This window comes from Epargyreus clarus, unplaced genomic scaffold (genome assembly GCF_041222505.1).
Source record: "Epargyreus clarus isolate Ecla_fem2 unplaced genomic scaffold, WU_Ecla_fem_2.2 ptg000024l, whole genome shotgun sequence".
Taxonomy (NCBI): Eukaryota; Metazoa; Arthropoda; class Insecta; order Lepidoptera; family Hesperiidae; genus Epargyreus; species Epargyreus clarus.
This window is the reverse complement of record NW_027332231.1, coordinates 3,529,724-3,556,599: the sequence shown is the minus strand read 5'-3', so window position 1 is coordinate 3,556,599 and position 26,876 is coordinate 3,529,724. Positions and strand designations below refer to the sequence as shown.

Here is a 26,876-nt window from a genome sequence, read left to right as displayed (position 1 = left end):
TGAGCCTAACGCAACCTATTGTTAAAGGACTCGCAAGTGAATACGTCAGTTAATAGGACAGCTGTCGGGATAATGGCTGTTTGTCTTCATTTTCTATCACGTCGTAGAGATTTTCCCACGTTTCCGTCATTGTATTGTGAATTGATGAATTTTCTCGAAAACAACACGCGAGTTTCTTACGTGGTTTTGCTACTTTTTGTAAGTTTCGTATTAAATTGAATTGTAGTTTTGTGCAAACAATTCATTCACAAATAATTACAGTTCTCGTTAATAGTATTGCAATATTTACATACCTGGTCAAAACAGGTTGAGAGCCGCTGCCCTAAAGATAATATTTACAATACACTGCAAGCTACATCCTGGTTTATATGCCACGACACGTGTCTCTATTGTGATCACTAATACCAACAAACGGAGCTAATTTTAGCTGGATTGTTGTTACAAGCATTAATGATTGACTTATTTCGAACTGAAGGTGGTAGAACCCCTTGTGGTTCGACTCCGGCGGCACCACCGCCACACCTATTTCTACCTAATAACAGCAGTGTTAGGCGCTGCTGTGTTCCGGTTTGAAGGGTGTGGTAAGGGAGACAGACTTTTCCGAGGCGTTCCAGCTTAGTCCTCAGGGGTAGCGGCGCATCTGTGGCCGACCTCAGGTAGGAATACCTAATCTAATCAATCTGGGGTTGATTACAGATGTCCATGGGCGGCAGTAGCCACTTACCATCAGGTAGACTGCATGCTCGTCTGCTACTCTTATATTATAAAAAAAAAAAATACTGCTTTTCCTATGACCCTCATAGCGTGGAGTCACCAATCCGGTTTAAACTCAGAAGGGTTCGGATTCGATTACCATGACAAACGTGTATTTTAATATAGTAGGAGTATCAAACGAGCATTCAATTCGACTGATAGTAAGTGACCACTGCCACCTACGGCCATTTATAATCATCAACCTTACATATTAGAATCCTATCTAAGATTACCTACTCATAGACACCTTGCTACTCTTAGAGACTAAATTGGACTACCACAAGCAATCGCATCTTTTAGCCCTTCAAATCAAAACACAGCAGCGCTTTACACTTGATATTAGACAGAAATAGGTATGACAGTAGTGCCTCCAGAATCGACCTACGAAGGGTTCTATCACCTTTAAATAAAATACAAACATACGGGCCTTACCATGATCCAGGTACATTATTGGGGACACTTAGATTTGGCTCTAAACTTTAAAACTTATTTAAACGATTATTTATTTACACTTCGTTTTCTCAAATGTATTTTCTCTACTTTAACTGTACCTACTTTAGCAGTTAGCCTGCAAATGTTCCTTAAAGAACTGGCTGTGAAAGTTCAACTATTTGAAAAATAAACAAGTTTAGGAAAGTTGCCTTGGGGTTATGTAAAAGAGAAATACAGAGAATGGCTTAAATACACGTACTGTGAAGATAGGTGGCATACATTGGCAATCGACAAGGATTTAATCTATATAATCTATCTTTGACAAGGGAGCTACGACCAACTTGCACCACGATACTTTACTACAGATGGGTAGGATGGGTCGGATGAGGTCTATCGACAAGAGAGTTAAATGTGGTAGAACCAAGAAGATTCACCCGCAGATGCCATCGACATACTTATTTTTTTTATAATAACAATCTTAATACTTACCGTTTTAAATATGTTACATGATTTTCCGAAGAATCTATGCGATGTACCTGTAAAGAGTAAGAAAATATTAAGTGTCTTTCTAATATAATTTTGGAATACAGAAAATTAGAATTTAAATATTTGTTCCAACATACCCAAGCGAATTTGGGTGTTTCACACGGAATAATTGTTTGTTTTTCAAAACTCACAAAACCGCAGTTTCGTGCGGCTACGTAGCCGCTGCGAAAACCAGAGCACCCGCAACATCAGCGGAACACGATCGCACGGATACAACGAAAAAAATTTAACAAAAACATACAACCGACTTCTATGTCACTACAAAGTAAAAAATAATTCAAATAAATATTGGTTTAGTACATATTTCTGAAGTCGGCCCTCAATATATTTCGTTGGTTAACGATGTAAACAGCGTGTCTAATATGAGCGCCGACTTCAGAAACACTTCAGAACACGGTCGCACGGTTACAATGAAAACAGGAGACAACTTCGCACATGGAAATTGCAACTATCTTTTATATACATTTTCATATTCTATACGTCTCGCGGTTCCGCGTCCGTGCGCGGACACTGCTGAAAAACGCTCCGTGAGGATTAAGCCTTAATGTGTAATTTTAAATGTAAAAACTTGTGTATATAGTGTAAATAGTAATGTATAATAATAGAATTCAATTTTACTTCACCGTTCCGATCTGCCAATCACAAGTCGTTCTGGGAAATCAAGTGCACACAAAACTATTGTTAGTCGATGTAATATTCCGCTTGGTGCCTTATATAGGTTCTGTAACTTTCTGTTAAAGCTTTATGTGGCTTTATTTACACTGTTATACGAAAACATTACTTTTAAAATTTTTTTTTAATTAATAATAGTTTAAAGTAATACAGTTATTACCTATATGTTAAAACTTTCGTTTTGTAAAGTCCGACCTCATTTAAGATAGCACTTTGATGAACCGGCCTTTTCGGTGACTTAGGTAATTACTGGCAGACAGATTGAAATAAGTTTTGTTTAGATTTTTGGTAATATTAATTGCCTATATTTATGTTAATAGTTAAAGCACGGCCTGTCGAGAGGTCCGAGGATATTGCTTTAACGGCAAAGGAAAATATAGCGAGAAAACCATCATACCAGAGAAATCGTAAAGTTGTGAATTCTACCAATTTGCACTTGGCCAGCGCGGTGAACTATGGCCTAATCTGTCCCATTCTGAGAGGAGACTCTTGCCCAGAAGTGGGATAGTGACGGGTTGATGAAGAAGAAATCTAGCATTAGCGTATACTGTTATTTAAAAATTACAAATAGACGAAGGAAGTATTCCCAAGAAACTCAATGTAATCTACGAGTATAAGATGCGTTCCATTTTGTATACAACAGAAAGTCCCGAAATTCGAAATGTCAGAAATGTCTTTGACGTATCAATAATCCAGAAACTATTTGAGGCCGAATCCCGGTACGGAATGAGATTAAAGTAACTCATGCAAAAATATGATCAGGTTTTCATGGAAACCTCCCGAATATTCTCGAATTACATCCCTCATTTTTGGTGCAGAAAAGGTGTGCTGTTGGGATGATTTTAAGTTGATCCATCGATATAGAAACGTCGCGACATTTCTCTTGTCTATGGGCATTTGTGTTTTCTTTTTTATAAAGTAGCAAACTAGAGCTTCATATTAGTGAAATAATTATTCTAGCTTCATATACAACGAAGTTACAGGGGGTCAAAAAATGGGCCGAATTGCTTCGAGAAAAGAATGATATGGCCGTGCCGCTTTTTAACACGCTTTTATTAGCTTCATACGTATGTATGTTGGTATGTTAGTATGTAACGGAATCTTTCAACATGATTTTAACCCCCTTCAAAACGTCGGATTAACTCGAATACAATTTGGCATACTTATTAAGGACCGATGACAATTCAATATTTTAAACATTAATTAATAGTTTTGTACCATTGTCCTTATCAACATCCTCTGGATTAACGATTTTCGAGGCGAGATTTTTCAAACACCTTCAGCAAAGTTCATCGCAACTTTAGATTGCAAATAATTATTGCTATTTAGTTTCAATAGGCGTAACTTTTATATCGTGATTTTTAGTTTAGAAAATAATAATGTTATTTCCCTATAAATCAAATGTTCTGAAACATATCTATAATGCCCTCTTGTAGAATGATTTTTAGGATTCCGTACTCAAAGGTTAAAACGAAACCCTCTGCGGTCTGTTCGTCTGTCGTAGGGCTTTATCTCTTAAATCGTAATAGATAGACACTTGATTTTTTTACAAACGATGAATAATGGTGGTCGCTATAACGAGAAATACTAAAAAATACTAAAAATTAATAAATAATTATAGTTCAAAAAACTAAAAAACACGCTTTTATGATAAAATCAACTAAAAAGTAGAAAATAATTTTCATTCTAAGAATCAATTAAGGAACAGTAAATAGTATAATTGTGGAAAAAGTGTGGGGTGCTCCATTTATCAGGTTCGAAAAGCACCTGTAAATACTTTTGAACTATAATTATTTTTGACTCGACTTAGCGGAGGCACTGCCGTGCCTCCACTTTGTTGCACATTTATTTTCATTACAAAAACAGCGTAAAAATCGCGGAGTCAGTCATACGCTATGTGATTTGCACATACTTGCTTAGTACAATGTATGCCTTATTTAAATTCTACCTTCATCACGTATCATGTAGTCTCAAAGAATTGACTTTTGAAGGTGGTAGAGCCCTTTGTGGTTCGACTCCGGCGGCACCACTACTACACCTATTTCTACCTAATAACAGCAGTGTTAGGCGCTGCTGTGTTCCGGTTTGAAGGGTGTGGTAAGGGAGACAGACTTTTCCAAAGCGCTTCAAGCTTAGTCCTCAGGGGTAGCGGCGCATCTGTGGCCGACCTAAGGTAAGAATATCTAATCCTATCTGGGGTTGATTACAAATGTCCATGGGCGGCAGTAGCCACTTACCATCAGGTGGACTGCATGCTCGTCTGCTACACTTATATTACAAAAAAATGACAAATTATCCTCTATACTGTCTATAGCTAATTACATTCATGGTTGTTATTTTGTAGTAATTACCTACGTCATATCACAGACAATGTTCTCATGGAAATCTTCCAAATATTCTTTAATTACTTATATGAGTACAGACAATGGAATTACTCAGACGGAATTCGGCACGGTTCTTAAGAAGTTAACCAGAAAATTAACTTACTCATGCTATTTAACGATAATTGGACTTCGTTTTGAGACTTCCGGAGCGCTCATCTTAGATTTTAGAGCTCTTAAAAAAGCAAAATGAGCTATATCTTAAACGTTTATTCACTAAATTTTCCATTTAGCGATAAAAAACCACATATAAATTAAATCATAATCATATAAAATAAAAATATTGTATTGAAAGTATTCTTTAAAAAAATATTTTGGACATTCATAACCAACTACGAGTACATTAAAGATTTCGCGGCAAAAAAATAATTACAGAAACCCACATTTTTTCCCATAAAAATATTAATCTGTAATAAAGCCCAAATAGAAATACATGAAGTAAGCCATAGAAGCGTGACATTATGTATGCTAGAGCGACTTGTATAAGTCTCTCCCTTATACCCTTCAAACCAGAACACAGCAGCCCTTAAAGTTACCTTTAAATGTCTGCTATTTCTGCCAAAGCGATGGTCCTGTTACAGTCGAACCAAGACGTTTTCCATCTATACTATAATATTATAAAGAGGAAAACTTTATTTGTTTGTTTGATTGTAATGAATAGGCTCAAAAACTACTGGACTGATTTTAAAAATTCTTTCACCATTCGAAAGCTACATTATCCACGAGTAACATAGGCTATATTCTATATGAAATATATTTGATAAATAGATTTTGAGGCGCTACAAAGTATGCCGAGTCAGCTAGTCTTTTAAATAAAATAGGAAGCGTTCCGTTCTAGTTCCGTTTTATTAAACACACCACTCCACTGACATTTGCAGCTTGTATTGCTTGGGAATGTGCTCTAGTGACACTTTATTTGTTTAGCTATTGGTTTTAGTTCAGTTACAGTGGGTTTCTTAACTTGTAGTAGCTTCTCGTGTTTATCCAACATGACTTGGTCTAAACTAAACTTATTCATAGACCCATAGGAACATAGTTATAACTAGAATTATAGTTGTGTTATTCCGTTTACATCTTATATATAAAATTCTCATGTCACAATGTTAGTTACCGTATTCCTCCGAAACGGATTTACCGATGCATCTATGGTCAGCTTCAGGTAGAAAACTTGTTCTTCAGTCCAGCGGCGGGTAGCAATGATCACTCATTAGCATACCATCAGGTGGACTACATGCTCGTTTGGTATTTCTATATACAAAAAAATAATAACCAAATGAAAAAACCGAAAAATGAATTCCATTCATATAAAATATGCTCCACGAACAGCGCCAATAAGCGAAAGCTTTATAAATTACTTTTCATTGTGACCGCCATTAAGTGGATTTATTTTGATTTTGATAAATTGCCGCTATTTAAAATTTGGTACAATTTTAGGGCAAATAGTTAAAAAGGTTAAAGGACTAGACAGGTGTTTCACCCCAGGTCGTTACCGTGTTTATAATATGAATGGAGTTGCAAATAATTAACATTTGAACTTTTTGCATTACAGTGAACTCATTGACCCTAAAAATTTAGTATTTTTCGTGAAAGTCAAATCAGTTTAGTTAAATGACATACATGATTTTTATATGTTTAGTTGTTTAAAATGTTTGAGTGTATATATTACGGATTAGGTTTCTCAAAGTGTGGTGTACATAACCCCGTGGTACATGTACCCCTGGAATAAGTCGTATAATCGAGTACCTTACGTGATAAAATGTATGTAATCTGAACTGTTAAGCTTCGATTACGACAAGCACAATTTATAGTAATTAATAAAATACTTGCTCTCTGCGACTACATCAGTGTTTAAATTCAATATTATGTTTTACTATAGCCTGTTTTTGTAGCCAGTTTATTTGAAATCTAATTCAGGTTTAATAAATTTTGGTTTAGATATACTTAATAAATAATTAAAAAGAATATTTTCGCATGTTTAAAAGTAAAATCATCATAAAAGTTGCGAAAGGTAATATCATTTCCTACAAGCCTATCTTTTATCTGGCAAGTTGAATACCAGACTAATATTTAAATGATTGATATTATTTATCAAACTATATTTTTATTATGATATGTGAAATTAATGACAGATATCAGGATTTGACAGATTAGTACAGAACATGATAAGACCTTGAAACAGAAAAACCAAGAAGACTCATAAAATACATGTTTTTTTTTTAAATAATAAATCCATATTTATAAAAAGCAAACGAGCAGTCTGTTTGATGGTAAGTCTTGTAAAATAAACTCTGTTCAGACAGGTTTATTTTACAATAATAGGACAGACAGCAAAAAAGTAAAATTTTAAAATCCCTTGTTCCTTCAAACAAAAGGCCTTTAGTGAATTGCTTTAGAAAATCACATGCAGTTTTAAGGTTCTCTGAAGCGTAAACATATTCAGGAGTAATCAGATCGGAAAGATATGTAAAGAGGGCTGTGCTCTGTACCAACGTTTTTTTCAATTATATTTAGACATTACACAATAAAACTATACTTATAATAAATCTGTAGAGGTCAATTCTGTACATGAAATATATTTCCAAAATATCTATCAGGGGGTGATTAGGGATCGATACTGATGCCAAAAATGCAATCAGTAAAATTTTTGTCTGTCTGTCTGTATAACCTTTATAGTTTATACAAACAAACACTCGATTTTAATGAAACTTGGTACAATTATTTTTCATACTCCTGAGCTGGTTATAGTATACTGTTCATCACGCTACAATCAATAGGAGCACAGCAGTGAAGGGAAATGTTGGGTAAACGGGAGAAGTTACCTATTTTTTAAGCTTCCGTCGCGTGTGCAACCTTAATGGTTAAAGCTACACCAAAATCATGTATAACGGAAATGTTCTCCTTAAAATTATATAAAAAATATCCCACTACGGCATATGTCTATCTTTTATGGTTGACACACAATAACACGTGTAACTCCCGATAGCGAAGCTTTCTGATTATATTTGTCTACTCCTACGTTTATAACAGTCTCAGTCATCCCTAATTTAAAATGTTAACAGTATGAACTATTCCATAAAAAATAATCATAGAAATCATACCCCTAAGTGATAAGGATTGTTCATCCTTAACATATTTTTAAATATGACAACACAACGTTTGCCGGGTCAGCTAGTATTCTAATATTAAGTGGACTAAAAATGATTTTTGACGGGGAGATTTAAAAAAAATAAGATACAAGACATATAAATTCCTTTATTTGACGGAAAATATGTGTTATGCATTTGTTGATAGGACATTAAATAATGTAATTAGTTAGTTTTTTAAAAAAGAAATAGCAAACGTTCATGCAATCTACCCGGTAAGTGGCTATTGCCGTCGACGGACATCTGTAATTTACTTATTTTATTTATTTATTCAAGATCACCAACATAATGTACACCGAATAAAGCAACAATCAGAAATACAAAGAAAAGAGGTAAGTGTCATTACAGTTAAAGGTGAAGACAGCATGCAAATACAGAAGGCGAGTAACATAGTATTATCATAATTACACTATTAAAAATCTAATATCACAAATTAAAATATAATTAATTATTAATATCAACACAATGTACCAACAGAACAATATGAAAAGAGAAGAAAAAAAACATCGTTAATAAAAATAAATTAAAAAATAAATTATTAAATATTCGTTAAGACATAAAACAAATGGTTATTAAAATTTAATTGGTTTAAATTCGAAATTTAATGCTAGACTGAGTTGTCTAACACAATAACAAATTATATTGAATTATTATTATTAAACAGAATAATAAATTAATTAAAAAAGAAAAACATGCATTAACAAAATAACCGTAATGAACCGTAAATTAGAATAGAATCCTATCTAAGGTCGGCCATGACACTTAGTACCCCTGATGACTAAATTGGAATGCCTCGGATAAGTAATATACAATAAGCAGGACCGGAAAGCTAGTAAGAACCTAATTTTACACCTTAATAATTTTTCAAAGCAGCCCTATTTATAAGGATGTCGCGGTTACACGGTAGGTCGGAGATACGAGCAAAGGTCAGATCGAAAGGGCACCGGCGGAGTCGCGGATTATTTTAAGGGACGCTTGAAATAACAGCTAGGGACGGAATAATCTATTCACGAGTTTTTCCCCATTTTCCTTGGTAGAGGACATTTTGTATTACATCACATTGTGGCAGAATAACAATGGCGAGAAGTTTAATACTTGTAAGTCCACTTAGAAAGAAAGAAAGAAAAACTTTATTTCGAAAATAGACATCATTTATACGATCTTTAAGCCGGATCGGCACTACCCCAAATTTCTCAAATTTATTTTACCCAGCAATTCAAATATTTTGTTGATAACTATGACGGTTTAACAGTTTCTTTGGGTTCGTTTAAATTTTGGTATCATTTTAATAAATTTGGATTCGCAGACGAGCACTACGGAATTTTAAAAATAATCCCCTAAGCGTCTAAAAACTTGTATGTAACAAAAGATTTAAATTAAGAACACATACCTTATAAGAAATCTACAGTTTTTCTTATTCACAGAACACACCACTAAATTTTTTTTAAATATTTCCTTAAAATATTTAAATTAAGAACACATACCTACCTTATAAGAAATCTACAGTTATTATTATTCACAGAACACCATCAATTTTTTTTAAATATTTCCTTAAAGTATTTAAATTAAGAACACATACCTTATAAGAAATCTACAGTTATTATTATTCACAGAACACCATTAATTTTTTTTAAATATTTCCTTAAAGTATTTAAATTAAGAACACATACCTTATAAGAAATCTACAGTTATTATTATTCACAGAACACCATCAATTTTTTTTAAATATTTCCTTAAAGTATTTAAATTAAGAACACATACCTTATAAGAAATCTATAGTTATTATTATTCACAGAACACCATCATTTTTTTTTTAATATTTCCTTAAAGTATTTAAATTAAGAACACATACCTTATAAGAAATCTACAGTTATTATTATTCACAGAACACCATCAATTTTTTTTAAATATTTCCTTAAAGTATTTAAATTAAGAACACATACCTTATAAGAAATCTACAGTTATTATTATTCACAGAACACCATCAATTTTTTTTAAATATTTCCTTAAAGTATTTAAATTAAGAACACATACCTTATAAGAAATCTACAGTTATTATTATTCACAGAACACCATTATTTCTTTTTAATATTTCCTTAAAGTATTTAAATTAAGAACACATACCTTATAAGAAATCAACACTTATTCTTAATCACAGAACACACCTTTGATTTTTTTTTAAATATTTCCTTAAAGTATTTAAATTAAGAAGGACGGTAGGTATGTGACCTTATAAGAAATCTACAGTTATTCTTATTCACAAAACACAAATAAATATCCCATGATAAACACATACACAAAATTTCCTACACACACACTCTTTTTGAGTGTCTCGTATAACGTTGTCGGAATAACTGCCGTCGCTCGCTGAGTTAAGAGTAATTTGCAATCATTATCAACACGAAGATAGCGTAGTTCTTAAATATGATAATTTACGATAATAGGAACATGACATGTCATGTTATGCCGCTGGGGTAATATTTGTTCAGTTTTATCATTTAATATTCATATTCTACAATTATATTATCTATGTAGATAATATGTATTAGCAAACTTTCTTTTTTATGTTCCTTCTGTCGATTCAGTCTGTGCAGAAATCATAGATTATAGAACGTATGGCACTTGCTTGTGCTGTTCGCTAGCCCCGCTTCTGTGGTCGAGGCACGAACTCAGGTAGGACTTACATCTTATCTAGGGTTAATTATAAAAAATGTGTATAGGCGGTACTTGCCAATTAATATTATGTGAATTGTATGCTCATTTGCTTCGGTAGTATAAAAAAATATGTGCAAATTTCAACTCATTTGGACCAGAAATTCGTAACCAGTAGTAATTCATTCAACCGGTAATTTCGGAGCAATTTAGCTGTGACAGCCGGACGGATAGACACACGGATGATTCTATAAGCTTTTATTCCCTATTTATTCTAGGGGTTAAATACAGAAACATTGCCTTAAATACTATAAGCATGTGGCATGGTTTTGAACCACCGCCTTAAGTTGTGCGTTGTCTTTCTACATAATTATTATTTCTATAGATTTCTATTATTACTAGGTACTATTTATCTTCTATACCGAGGACATAGATTAGTAAAGATTACTCAGTCCTAACAAGAAAATGTAGCCAATATTGACAATTGAAATTGTCATTGTTATCTATTTTCGAGTTTGACAATATTTAAAAAATGTAGTTTTTAGATCATTTACGAATGAAACGATATTTCTCCCCACTTAACTGCGCATGTCGGCATTGTTCCGCGTAAATGACACCATGACAACCATTAAATGGCTGACATAATTGTCAGCCGTTTAAGCCTTTTAATGGCTTCCTTCAATTACAAGGCGGTGAAATATCTATACTATACTTACGAGTATCTATGACCGAGGATTACGTGTTATTATTTTATTATACTCTATAGTCTGATTCATAATTAGGTGTCCAAAATGTAAACAAAGAAATGTCACTGTCAAAATTAACAAGAAACACAAACTTTAACAAACTCAACAAAAAGCGAAAATTTAACAAATATACACAATTTAACAAAAACATTATGTAAACGAGAAAACATTAGAGTTTGATCACAATCACGAAAATGAATAATATCAGTTACGAAACTTAAAAATGACAGCACATGAAATGTCTTGGATTCCGATTGTGTTACCATTATCACATTTTAATTTTCTACCATAATTTTGTTTTTTATTATTATTACTGTATGGAACGAAATTGAGGTACTATAAATATTAGAAAATGTGAATTAATCTTAATTTATTTAGATTATTATTTTATTATTGTTGTATTACTTAAATATCGACAAAAATAAAAACTACCATTTCTAACGTATTTTCTTGATAGGTCAACACCTTTGTTTACATTTTGGACACCTAATTATGAATCAGAGTATAGTGGGCTAGAGCACATCTTCTAATATAGTAAAAATCTCGACAATAACGCCAACTAACGGGGCCAAACTAATCTTTCATGTTGGAACCAACTATACACACACAATTTTATCAATCTAAGTGATTTAATTTAATACAGTGATTAGCGTGCACGGATAGTGACACGGGATTTATATAAATTAAGATAAATGTTATCAAAAATAATATTTTTGATTAACAATTAATACCCAAAAGATCCTTGTGATAATCCGCACCAATCTTTATGGGCTCGAGTTATTTTTATTCTTATCATTTACTGGTCTTATCAGTGTTACCTTTGTTTACCATGTCACAATAAATACTTTATCGTCTATAGACTTCTAATTTCTAGATATTCAGTTTAGATTCAGGTGTCTCATTAATTTTACTTCATTTTAATAATGTATTTTAGTATTGAAAAGCATGAATGAAGTCCAATGAAATTCTCAGAAAAGAGAACAAGAGGTTGTTAGTAAAACACTTACCGTTATTTTACAATTTGTGATATATATAACTAAGTCGAAATATTTTTATCGATTTGTTTTATGTACTTCAGTTTACTAATTCCCAATTACTTATATATTACTTGCTGACCCGGCAAAGATGTTAAGGGTGTACAACCCTTATTACTTACGGGTTTGAAAAATAGATAGAATATTTGAAACTGCGATGGTACCGAAGTCTGTCGAATCCAATGTGAAACATTCCAAAATCAACAACTACTTACGAATTTAAAATTAATGAAAAAAACCTTTTCCCACCGACTAAATTGTGAACACACACACGCACATAAGAAATATATATATATATATATATATATATATATATATATATATATATATATATATACGTATATAGCCTATATATATATATATATAAGATATACAGCAAGTAAAATGATCCTACATAAAACCATATAGGAACTATTAAATTTTTGCTTGTAAATAAAATAGTGATCGAAAAGTTTGAAAGAAAAATGTTGATAGTAAGTCGAGATGATAGTTCCGTAAACTTTGTTTTTCGGTGTCTCCGCGAACAAGTACTCACGTCTACTGTGCAGCGATATAGAAAATTGGCAATAAGCGTTTGAGTTGGGCACTTGGACCGGGGAGCGTCATGTTCGGATAGCTTCAGGCGTTTTAGTCGATGACACACATTCGACCCTATATGCGATTTGTTGTTTAGGGAGGGAGCGATTGCTTGCACGACAGTTGACAACAACGATAGTCGCCTATGTTGCCGCCTGCCGTCTGCGACTGTCTGTCGTGTCATCGGTCGTTAACGACATCGACAATCGACGATATTCGTCGACAAAAAATGTCGTTCGTGTCTCGGATTTCCTAGTCGTATCGTACAAAACCGGAGGCGGTGTTACCGGTAGTAACCAGTTAACATTACTATACCACGTGTTTTGTGCAGATTATAATCGATCTAAAAACGATAGGCTTGGTTGCGAGTTTCTTTTTTAATATAGGAGTAGCAGGCGGCCATTGATGCGCCGCTACTCCCAAGACCTAAGCTGGAATGCCTTGGACAAGTATGTCTCCATTACCACAGTGGAGTACATCATCATCAACCCATTACTGTCCCACTGCTGGGCACGGGTCTCCTCTCACAATGAGAAGGATTAGGCCATAATCCACCGCGCTGACCAAGTGTGTATTGGTCCACCTTTATAATGGGAGGTAATGGGATTTAATCTAAGTGGGTCGCCTGTCATGTAACACAGCCGGCATCCAGTAAATCTGCCTACACTTTTGAAACATAACGTACGAGTAAAATAAGCTAATTTATTCTATAAAACGCGTGAAATGCAGCAAAAAACTAGTTTAAAAATGAAATGAATTCAATATATCAGGGGTAGGTTGTCATTGAGTTGAAATTAATAAAGTTGGGAGCAAATGTTCGTGTTTAAGAGTAATTTGTGAACAGAAACTGCGCTTTTGAACCGGAATAATATGACCCAATGTTTTAAATTGATCGCCCTAGGATTTTACTCTACATATACATACCGTATTGACCAGGGTTCCGGCTTCGATTCCTGACTTTCTAGATATTTAAAATATGCATTTAGATTTTTTCTACCAAGTGCGTGGTACTTTGTATTTTGTGCGCTTTCAGTTTAGACGATTTGATTTGGATTATAGTTGATAGATGGACGATGATTTGAATTATATGGTCGTATTTTTTCGTCGTTGTTTGTTTAAAAAAAATTATCCGTGAACAGTACCAAAATCTTTCTAATGTCTTGTGCCAGAAAGTCGACTCAAGTAGCCTATTTCGTAGCGTCCTAAGGATTCTCATATTTTACAAAATTAAAAAAATCCAAAAATAATCCAATCGACTTATTAATTTCACTTACTTTAGGTTTAACTTTAGCTTAATCAGCATTATACTATTATTATTATGGTGAAATAAATCGATTACGATCCCATTCTGAAAAAGAAACTTTCATATCGGTTCAATCTTCAATCTACTTCAACCTTTACTGTGACCAACGCAACAATATTATTAAATTATTATATTCAAGACTGCATAAGAATAAATGTAGAACGAAATCCTTGAAATCAAAGAATTGTAACGCATTTTAGCAGAACTAATAGGATTTTCCGTAGATTTTTACGCTTCAAAGATTTAGTGATTGCCTTCGCGTATTGTATGTGTAAATTGCATAATTATGTTCTCAAGTTAACTTATGAACAGTAATGAATTATTACGAAGGCATTACACGATTACATGTAACACATGTTAACTACAAAGTATTGTAAGTAATTTGTAGTTTAATATTTTTTTGTTAAATATTATACAATCGCGAATCATCTTTCAGACCGTTTTTAAGTGATCACTGACGCATGTAGATATGAACATTTAATATAAAGAACCACAAGCAGGACATTTACTCTATCTCAAAGCGATCAAACAATGTATAACATAACTAGCTGACCCGGCAAACGTTGTGTTGCCATATAAATAAATAATTGTTAAGGGTGAACAACCCTTATCACTTAGGGGTATGAAAAATAGATAGTAGCCGATTCTCAGACCTACTGAATAAGCGTATTAAATTTGGTGAAAGTCGGTAAAGCCGTTTCGGAGGAGTACGGTAACTAACATTGTGACACGAGAATTTTATATATAAGATTATAGCAAACGAGCATGGAGTCCATCTGACAGTAAGTAGCTACTGCTACGAGTATCCATGGACATCTGTAATCAATCCCGGATAAGATAAGACTTCTACTTGCGTTCGGCAACAGATGCGCTGCTATCCCTGAGGACTAAGTTGGAACACACGGACAAGAATGTCTCTGCCTTTTAACACTGCTTTACAAGGCAGAAATAGGTACGGCGGTGGTGCAACGCGAGTGGAACAACTATAGGTCTAACACCTATGTCCCTGTAGTTCCGGGACTAGAATAGGGCTACGGTATCCCCTGCCTGTCGTAGGAGGCGACTAAACGGGGGCTTTCGGGGTTGCGGGCGGCAAGAGTGGGAGCTCGAACCGCCCGGCCAGCAACCCCGGGATGAACGGCGGTATGTGTGGTCGCATACCGTCGTGAACACCAGATGGTGTGGTGAGTTTCAAGTTCACCTGGGCGGAGCCCGAAGGGGCAACGCGTTCAGAGGACTCCGGTTGCATTCCGTAGGAGACCCCCGGAGTCCTCTTAGTAACACTGAGGACGACCACCGGGGGGGTTTTAGTGCGGTAAGAATCCTACATAACCCAGTGTCGCTCCTACGGCAACGGGTACCTTTTGAAGGTTTCCCCTCGTTTTCATCCTTACTGCACCCTATAAAACAGATAGCAACAAAACAATACTCTTATTAAGTAAATGTGGTTCTAATGTCGCCACAAATGAAACACTATGAGTTCTGCCACCTTTGAATAAGTTTATCGCCTCAAGTATTCGTACGTCTTCCTTCCCTTCAAAAGTTTAAACCAGATCAAGGAACATCAGTTTCTCCAGGTAATTTTATTAGTATGATGTACTCTAAGATACTGGTATATATTTTTCAGCCACCTAGTACATTTACGGCAAAGGAGTGATGATATTAGAGGCAGACAGATATTACGGCTTGAATTTAAACTGCATAGATAGGTATTATGCTTATTTGTAATATAAAAATATATAGGATTGGTTTATTATTTTATTTGCGAACCCAAATAAAAAAGATTTTTACAGTCAATAACGCTAAAATATGACCCAAAAATATATAACGGTGCCCGTTTACAAAATAATAGCATGTACTGATCATAGATTAGTAAAGATATTTCGCCGCCTTGAAATTAAATGAAGCCACAAATGGCTTATTAGTAAGTTTTTTTTTTTTAATTATTGACAAATAAAAATATTTTTAGAGAAAATTTACGAATAAATAACTAATACTGCGTAATTTACATAATAAATAAATAATTATTTCAAATATTTTAGGGACATTATAGCACGGTGACGTGGCAAAACTTTTTTACGCAACTATTTCAGTTCTCAAAACTGGGAACATTTTCTTGTTAGGAGTGAGTAATCTTTACTATAATATAATAATATATAATTTAATATAATAAATTGGATAATATAGAAATCGAAATTCAACTTCAAAAAAACAGAAGCATGATTCGACCACCACTACGTCGATTTTTAGGACGAATCAATTATTGCGTGTCATCGTAACAATGCAATTCTTTTGTGATTCTCTTTAGGCTAGGCTCATCTTCTATGAAAAATTGGTTACAGATGTCCACAGGACCTTCCATTTACCAGGTAAACTGCATACCAACCTTATAAAAAACTAAATAATAAAATCATACATACATAGCCATTTGAAGTAATCTCCTAAGGGCTTTGTTACCTAACTGTTTCCCTACATGTTTTTGTCAAAGTTTCGTGTACTTTTTGTGAAGAGCTTCTTAGTTCTTGTCCTTAGAATTTAACAAAAAATAACGAACCTCGCTTGGTCAACTAAGACGGACTGTTAAAATATTGGATCGTGAAATACTTTAAATAATAAAATCTTATTTTCTTAGTTCAGACACATCTTTATTTCTTTGAATATTTGACAAGAAGAATAAATCATGAAACATTACCAAACAGTTTAGTAACCTATAACAATACTTTTTGGATATAAAGATTATAATATTTACTTATTTACAACACGCCTCCTTAAATTTATAATCTAATAACATAACTATTACATACTAATAACATATCTAAATCAATCTTAACTCTAACCTGTTCTTCAAAAAACTTGCCTTATTTAAACTTTTAGTTAATATGTCTGCTAAATTAAATTTAGTATTAATTTTTACAATATCAATTATTTTCTTTTCATAGTTCTCATTTACATAATGATACTGCACTTCGATGTGCTTCGAATTCTTTGTAAAGTTGCCGTATTTAGCTATTGCAACTGCACCTGAGTTATCTACATACAGTTTTATTGGATCACGAAATTTTACATCAAATGCTTCACTTAGTAAGTTTCTAATAAAAAGTACTTCTGTTACTGCCTCTGACATAGCAGTATATTCTGCAAAAGTTGAACATTTAGTTACTGTATTTTGTTTACGTGATTTCCAATAAATTAAGTTTCCATACAATCTAATAATAAAACCAGTTGTAGATTTTCTATCAACATTATCTCCAGCAAAATCAGAATCTACCATACAATCTAATATTTCAGTATCCACATTATCATTATAAGTTAAACTTAGATCCTTAGTATTATAAAGGTATTTTAATATTCTCATTGCATATTTGTAGTGTGTTTCGTTATAGCAACTTTGGTATCTACTCAAATAATTAACACTGTACGCTACATCTGGTCTTGTGCCTGTACTAATATATAACAATTCACCTATTATATTTCTGTACTTAATAGTTTCATCTATTTCTCTAGCTTGTTCTAGTTTTAAATTTGTTTCCATTGGAGTATCATATAACTTAGTATTTTTCAGATCATATTTTGCAGCCAAAGATTCAATATATTTTGTTTGGTTTAGAGTCATTATACCTTTATCCTCACTATAATCAATATCTATTCCAACATAGCTTTTAACTTTACCCAAGTCTTTCATAATAAATCTTTTCATTAAACTAGTTTTTACCTCATCTATTTTAGTTTTATTTTTACAACAAATTAAAAAATCGTCAACATATATTAATATATATATTGGATCTTTGCTTGCTCTATTAACATATAAACAGTTATCATAGTTACTTCTAACAAAATTCAACGTTTTAATAAATGTATCAAAACATTCGTACCATACTTTAGGGCTTTCTTTAAGACCATAGAGTGCTTTTTTCAATTTGTAAACTTTATTGTCGCCAATTTCATAACCTTTCGGTTGATTTATATAAACTTCTGATTTTACATAAGCATTTAAAAAAGCTGTTTCTACATCCATCTGTTCAATAAATAAATTATTCTTACAACTGTATGACAATAAAATTTTCAAAGTTTGCATTTTTCCTACCGGTGAGTAAGCATTATCAATGTAATCATTTTGCTGAAATCCTCTCACAACTAATCTAGCTTTGTAAATATTATTGCTTTTCTTTCTGAAAACCCACTTAACATCTATAACCTTTTTATCTTTTGGTTTTTCAACAATTTGCCAAGTATTATTTTTATTTATGCTATTTATTTCTGAGTCCATTGCTATTTTCCATTGTTTATAATCATTGGAGTTCATCGCCTCCTCAAAAGTATTAGGTACATTGGCATCAATATAGTTAACATATATAAAATGTGAAACTGGATTACCATATCTAGAAACTGGATTTCTCTTTCTCTTTTCTACTACATTCTTATCTCCATTATCATTTAAACTATCATCAACTACAAGATCCTTCAAGGTATTATTAGAATTAGTCTCCTCCGCATCTTCATATTTTTCATCACTTTCCTCATTTACTATTTCTTTTAAAGTTTGGTCTAATTCTAAATCTTTATCTTTTGGATCATCTAGTTTTTCTAAGCAAATCAGTTCAGTATTTTCTTCGATTACCTGTACATGCCTAGCATTAATTATTTTGTTATTTAATAGAACTCGATAACTATTTTCATTATATCCTACTAAAATACCCTTTTGTGCTTTATCGTCCCATTTACTTTTTCTTAAAACTTCTGGAACCCTAACATACACTCTACTTCCATATATTTTTAAATGTTCGACATTTGGTTTTATTCTAAAAAATATCTCATAGGGTGTTTTATTTTCTATCGTATTTGCAATTGTACGATTTTTTAAATATGCTGCTGTTTTTATAAATTCAGGCCAATACCTTCTGTGAATTTTAGCTTCTCTCATTAAACACCTAGCTATGTCCATAGCAGATCTGTTATATCTTTCCGCTACTCCATTTAATTCATGAACGTAGGGTGGACATGGTAATAACTCTATACCCTTATACCTTATAAAATTGTAAATTTCTTTATTTAGATATTCTCTACCATTGTCACACTGAATTTTCTTAATTCTTTGGTTGAATTTATTTTCTAATAAATTAACAAATTCTATGAAACAACTCGCAACTTCAGCTTTACTTTTAATACAAAATATCCTTGTGCATTTACTATAATCATCGATAAATGTAAGAAAATATTTCTCCCCGCCATAACCAGTTGTACTATGTGGACCATTTAAATCAGTATGAATTAATTCTAAAATTTCAGTTGTCTTTGTTCTATTATTTTCAAAAGGCACATTACTCATTTTACTTTGTATACAATTTGAACATTTCATTTCTGTGCTTTCAATTCTATCAGGCAAACCATCTAATAATTTATTATTTATCAATTTATTCAAATACTGAAAATTGACATGACCAAGTGCCCTATGCCATTTTTCTTTCTGAGTCAAAGTTATTGAATGTGCATACATTTCTCTTTTGCATACAAAACTTTTTATAGAATACAAATTGTTTATTTTATCAGCGACAACTATTAATTCTCTGAGACTATTATAAATTTTTGCATTTTCATTTTTTGCTACTATAGTGCAACTTTTAGTTATTTTTGAAAAGCTTAACAAATTTTGTTTAATGCCTTCAACAAAATAAACATTTTTTAAATCTACATACTTTAGATTATAATAGGTTTTAAAATAAATTTTAACAGTGCCTACTTTAGTGGCTTTTAACATGTTACAGCGAAAATAGAGGAGATTAAATTAAAAAAAAAAAAAAAAAAAAAAAAAAAAAAAAAAAAAAAAATTTAACAGTGCCTACTTTAGTGGCTTTTAACATGTTACCATCTGGCAGTTTTACATAAACAGGACTTTTCAGATCTATAAAATCATAAAAATATGTATCATTTTTTATTATATGGTCGGTACACCCGCTATCTAAAAGCCAATTAATTTCACCATCATTATCATATTCTTGTGTTACCTGATTTATCTCCGAATTACATACTTGAGCTGTCCATGACTCCCCTGCAAAGTTGTTTGAAGACTTACCACTGGACTGACCTTGACCCTTAAAATGTTTTTGACCTCTGCCTCGGATATGACCTCTATAGAATCCACCGCTGTTGTAACCTCTCTGTGATCCTTGCTGACCTCTAGCAGTTTGTTGTCCTTGATTATATCTCTGTGCATACCAACAGTCCTTCTTGAGATGACCAGTCTTTCCACATACAAAGCATTGAGCCATAGTTTTGGTTGCAAATGTACTCATATTATTTTTCTTATCTGAGTCACTAGTAGACATATTTTTCTCTTTTATTTTAGAGCATACATAATCAACTGTCCTTTGTTCTTCGGGAATTACATCGAGAAAGTCTCCAATATAACTATAGCTTGGTGGGAGCGCTCTTAGTAGGTATCTTAACTTCTCAGGTTCATTTATTTTTCCTCCAGCCGTTTTAAACTCATTTATTGTCTTCTCGAATTCCACAAAAAAATCTTCTATAGTATCATAATTGTTTAGTTTAATCTCCTCTATTTTCGCTCTGCAAATAATTTGCATGGCTGTAGACTGTGTTAGGTATATCTTATCGAACTTACTTAGCATTTCATACGCTGTTTTGCAATCGGTGATGTATTCCAATTGCTTGTCTGAGATTGTACTCATAATTATCGTTCTTGCTTTAAGATCCTTCTTTTTCCATTCTGCGCCGGCTTTTTCCATTTTCACAATGGCGGCCTCGTTGCATTCTTTATACTCTAACAAAGTTAATAATCTAAATTTCCAGCTTGAATAGTTTGCGCCATCAAAAATAGGTATCACAATATCTTCAATCTTCGCTTGTTTAGCCATTTTTATGACAGTAAACGTTTTCTAGCATTTACACAATTTTATTTTCTTTCTTGCACGCGTCTTTTTATCACACTGCGTTTTTCTAGAAATTCTAATTCTTTTTTATTAACCACGCTCTGCTACCATGTTAAAATATTGGATCGTGAAATACTTTAAATAATAAAATCTTATTTTCTTAGTTCAGACACATCTTTATTTCTTTGAATATTTGACAAGAAGAATAAATCATGAAACATTACCAAACAGTTTAGTAACCTATAACAATACTTTTTGGATATAAAGATTATAATATTTACTTATTTACAACACGGACAACTAAGACTATTATTAGGATCTGTTCATCATGACATATATTTTAGTATGGACAACAGTTCATATTCATTCATAGCCACGAGTGATAGCCTAGTGGTTAAGAAACTCGGTCTCTCGCTCAAGGGGTCCGAGGTTCAAATCCCAGGCTGATTGATCCCAACCACTGATATTTCGAAGTAATATGCGTATTAGAAACCGTTAACCGTTAATTAATAAGATTTTACCGTTTAACGGTAAAATTTTAAAAAGATTTCAAAGGTATGTGAAGTCTAACACTTCGCACTTGGCCAGCGCGGTGGACTATGGCCTAATCTCATTATGAGAGGAGACCCGTGCCCAGCAGCGGGATTATTACACAGTAATGGGTTGATGATGATGATAATACAGTTCATACAAACATGTATATTGTATATACTTGTATATTAACGTGGAATATTTGCTAGTAACCCTTTGAACACGTTGTAGAAAACGTGTATTTTCAAGATACATAAAATTCTTAGTAATAACATAAGGCATATACTAATAACAATTCGCATTTATCTGAATAGCAACTGTAAAGATATGCGTGTTGTTCGAGCGTATAAAATAATTAAATATTTTATATGTCGTGGATATCGATATAGTTCTTTGATAAGATTGCTAATTATATTATCTGTACCTCAGGTAGACGCCGTGACGTCACTTTTATTTAACAATGGTGTGCCATGCGGACAGAGTCGTATTCGAAAATGAGGGTAGTTTACCGTGAGACACGGACCCGGTCACATCTCCAATACGAAACTGTCGGTTTACCTAATTAACGCGTTTGATCGCTATGGTTATTTTGCTATATACTTGACCGACTAACTGTGATAACTTATTTTATTATTACTGAATTACTGACTGACGTGTCCCTTTGATGTCCATAATCGTGTTTTCTTCGATATATATTATGAATAGTATTCAGATGCAACTTTTAAATAAATATCCTATGTTTAGTAGGAAAAGGTAATTAAAATAAAATTAATCTACATTAGTTCCTTTTTATTTTGGACGAAATTGATTGATGAAATATATTTTTAAAGAAAATATAACATTAATGTGAATGAGCCCTATTATAATCTCAAGCGAAGGATACCACATAAGTCATTTAGACCTTGGTTAGGAGTTAAAGATATATTATGCAAGAACTTTAAACATTTTAGACAATTGTGCATATAATACAGTTCAACTAAGTAGTAGGTAGGAAAATATTATTATTTACTCATAATTATGGCGAAAATATTAGTTATATTTTGCGTCGGGTTGCAGCATCCAGGATACAGAAAGACCGAATTACTTAAATATATGTATTTAATCAAAACCGAATTTTACTTATAACTAACTATCCTAAGTGACTTGCTGAGCGATGTTAGCACCCAGAGTGAATTCCCACGTTCGGGACTATACGATGGAAACAGAGCGGTGGTGCGGAGTCAGCGTTGCCAAGGCACGGCCGCAGTGCAGAATCGGATGACTTCTTAATAATTTTGTTTAAGGCGAATGACTAACTATGGTGGTTAAGGCCAATATATAACATAACTATTATTAAATATTTTGAGAATCTGTACTGTTTTTAGCTATAATTTTAATAATATGGCAACGCAAAAATCTTATGTCGTAATGGAATTCATTTTAGTTTGATTCATAGACTTCCAATTCTTTTAATTAAATGTAAGGTTTCTTTAATAATCATTCTTCAATGTTCTTCTACACACATTGGCATAACTATCATTTGGGAGGGATGGGGGAAGCTGTTTTAATGAACTTATACTGATTAGAAAGTACTGAAAGATACATACACATTACATACAGATTAAGTCAAAATATTGTAACAAAATATATGAGAAATTGAAGACTGGCCGCTCGTTAATAAAAGAGTAAAAGTTGTCAAAACTTTCAGATTTTTTGCGACTGTTATTTTTATTAAACGTAAAACGAATCGCTGTCGTAATCTCGCAAAAACATTAACGGGGATTTTAAGCACTTCAGTTTTAAGTGATATTGCATTTTAACAATATTTGGGGTTTAAAAATTCAAGTGGTATATTATTATATTATCATTTTTAACATATATTTTTAATGTGTGAGTGTGGAAGTTGATTTTAAAAATGTATTTTTTATAATTATTAATAAAATTGTCTTTGTTACATTCTTGTGCTGCGGTAACCAATTACAATTATTTATTCTATTATGCACAAAGACTATTCTGCAAGATTTTTTAATACACGTTTGGTATCACTAAGCTGTAGATGTTCCCGTTTGTTTTATTTTTCGTAAATTACAGTTTAGTTTCATAAGGTACAGCATCTTTGAAAAATTAAATGGAATTTTCAAGTTAGAACTGGCTCCACTGATTTTAAATCGCAGCCTAACTACTGAACTTACTTCAGTTTCGTAGAAGCTTTGTAAAATATTTTGCAATTTTATCATAAAACTGCATAATGACTAAATTAAATAAAACGTTGCATCTTGTGAACTTGTTTAATTTTCACGATAATAACGTTTTATTCAGTTTTAATAATACTATTTTACCACGAGTTACATTACTTGCTCGTTTTCTATGTATTTTACAGTACAAAAAAGTTCATGTGACAAAATGGCTATAATACGGAGACGCTACAGTTGTAAGTATGAGAAAAAATAAAAAGTTGTCTATGGATCGATAAATGAATATATTTATTCTACGATCCATTTATAATCTGTTTCAATTCCACCATAGCGTTCCATATAAAGGGCGCGACTCAGTTTTCGTGAGTCGACCGTAAATAAAGATGGGAAGTGAATAACTGAATGGCTGTGGCCAGTCCGCTCTTCAATACCATTCGAAAAGTAAGTGGCATACACTGGAACCCTCACGAATTTGAAAAACGAATCTTTTTAAAAGATTCAATGGGTATTTTCCTTTGTATCGTCAATTCGAAAAGTATTTGAATATCTTGTATATTCAGCCTGTATATGACAGATTTTTGATATAGATAATACATGCCATAGATTTATAATATTATTTGGTGTCAATGTGAAGTTGATAAAAAAATGGCGCCACATGTATCTTGAAATAATTCGTTAAAGAAGTTTTCTATACATCTTCAGAATTACTTAGTTTAAGCCTTTCTCTTCTGTGGTTTAAGCTCTGAATTATTAGAAAAATCTGAAAAATATAACTTTGTCATACATAATATGAACACCAGAAATAACAAATATGTGCAATTCATCTCCAAAATTAATTATAAACAGGAATTCATAATTGGAAGCTAGATTGTTTATCGGATCAGCCGAAGCGGACGGTTAATTTTAACAACTAATTAGGTGGCAAGCTGGGTTTGACAGACGACTGTTAGTTCCTGCTTTAAATCGTATTTCACTGAATGTTTTCTTGATTTTGAGTATTATGACGAATTTATTTGCATTAGATTTTAATTGCAAATAAATCTACATTAATAAATGCATTTTTTGTTTGTATTACCCATAGATTAGTAAAGATTACTCACTCCTAACAAGAAAATGTACCCAGTTTTGAGAATTGAAATAGTTGCGTAAAAAAGTTTTGCCACGTCCCCGTGCTAAAATGTCCCTAAAATATTTGAAATAATTATTTATTTAATATGTAAATTACGCAGTATTAGTTATTTATTCGTAAATTTTCTCTAAAAGTGTTTTTATTTGTCAAGAATTCAAAAAAAGAACTTACTAATAAGCCGTTTGTGGATTCATTCAATTTCAAGGCGGCGAAGTATCTTTACTAATCTGTGATGTTGTAATACGAAATCTACATTAATAAATGCACTTTTTGTTTGTATTGCCATAATCATATTTTTAGTGAAAATATTTATTTGTTGTTGATAAGTACCTATATGTTGCATTGTTGTGTGCATAAACAAAATAAAGAATGATGACACGTGTTTTATTTCACCGTCTATAACCGATATTATTTCGTTGGGTCAATTAAATAAGTATTATGGCTCTTTGAAAACCTAGGTAAGTAAATATAATAAACTGTAATATTTTTGTTTCCGCTGTACATGCACGTTGACATTTTTCTGATACAAATGAAAAATACAATTTTAGATTTCATTTTTATTAAGACAACTATTTAAAAGCATTACACAAATAATTAGCTCATAGTGTTGCAAATGAAATTATGCGATTGTATGGTGCATGTATATTTTAAATTAAGTAAAAAGAATACATAATGATTTTACCCAGTCAAATTGTACAGAATTCGATACAATGTAGGAAAGGTCGGTGCAACGAAATCAAATACGAAATGCCAGTAATGCCGCTCGTATGAAAGTTTCGTAGCGACCGTTATTTGCAATCAGCTATTTGAGAACCAGTGGTGACGGGGCACAGCTAGTTCGAAAACTAGTCTTTGGTGGTCGCAGTACATCGCAGTGCAACTATATTTGTCTTCGACACAGATTAGTAAAGATTACTCACTCCTAACAAGAAAATGTACCCAGTTTTGAGAATTGAAATAGTTGCGTAAAAAAGTTTTGCCACGTCTCTGTGCTAAAATGTCCCTAAAATATTTGAAATAATTATTTATTTATTACGTAAATTACGCAGTATTAGTTATTTATTCGTAAATTCTCTAAAATGTTTTCAAAATTTATCTAAAAATGTTTTAATTTGTCAAAAATTCAAAAAAAGAACTTACTAAAATAAGCCGTTTGTGGCTTCATACAATTTCAAGGCGGCGAAGTATCTTTACTAATCTATGGTCTTCGCCGACAATTTTAGAGCATTGAGCTGATTAAGAACCATTTTGGCTTTGTACGATATTTCGAAAATAATAAAATTTTGTATTGAAATTCAAATTCATTCTCATGCAATATTTATTATGGCTTATGAAAATACAGGGTCTATACTGTTCTCACTCTAATAGGAGACGTATGCCGAATATTGGGAAGGAAATGGGTAAAGTTGTTGTACATTTGGGACAAATAGAACAAGATGCAATCAGTAAAAATAAAATGTGATACGAAGTTAATATGAAAGGTTAAGTAGGTTCCCCTTTTATGAATAAATCAATTTAATAAAATGTACACTTATTCTACAAACACTCTTACGCTTAAATTCCTCCATTTGATCTCTTTCACAGAAAATAAAAAAGAATGAATAGAACTCAATAGTAAACAAACAGTTAGAATCGCGGAATTTAGTGATTGTCCTCCATTTTCCATGACTTTGTACACCTACGTAACTGTTTTTGTGGCATCTCGGATATTATAATGAGTCCGCGATCACCGAACTGTGACGATAGGTACTAATCCGAGACATCAGAGACATCTCGGTTTTAGTTATAAAGATTTCATCATTCAGTCATTTTCCAAAATACTTCTAGGCTAATAATACAATTGTTAATGTAAAATTAACAAAAAAACGACTAATATCAAAATTTGCTATAAGAAGAGGTGCTATTCTTTTCATATTC

General features: G+C 32.5%; 1 protein-coding gene across 5 annotated transcripts in view; it reads right to left on the bottom strand.

The window, feature by feature from the left end:
* Positions 1–26,876, bottom strand: part of FDL (fused lobes) — a 178,447-nt gene that overhangs the window by 105,547 nt on the left and 46,024 nt on the right. For 3 of the 5 annotated variants that reach the window (XM_073086355.1, XM_073086354.1, XM_073086358.1), the window contains exon 2: positions 1,675–1,721. The exons of the other annotated variants lie outside the window; for them this stretch is intronic. The gene's annotated coding sequence lies outside the window, so the exon portion shown is untranslated. The remainder of the gene's footprint in view (positions 1–1,674; positions 1,722–26,876) is intronic. 5 annotated transcript variants of the gene reach the window in all.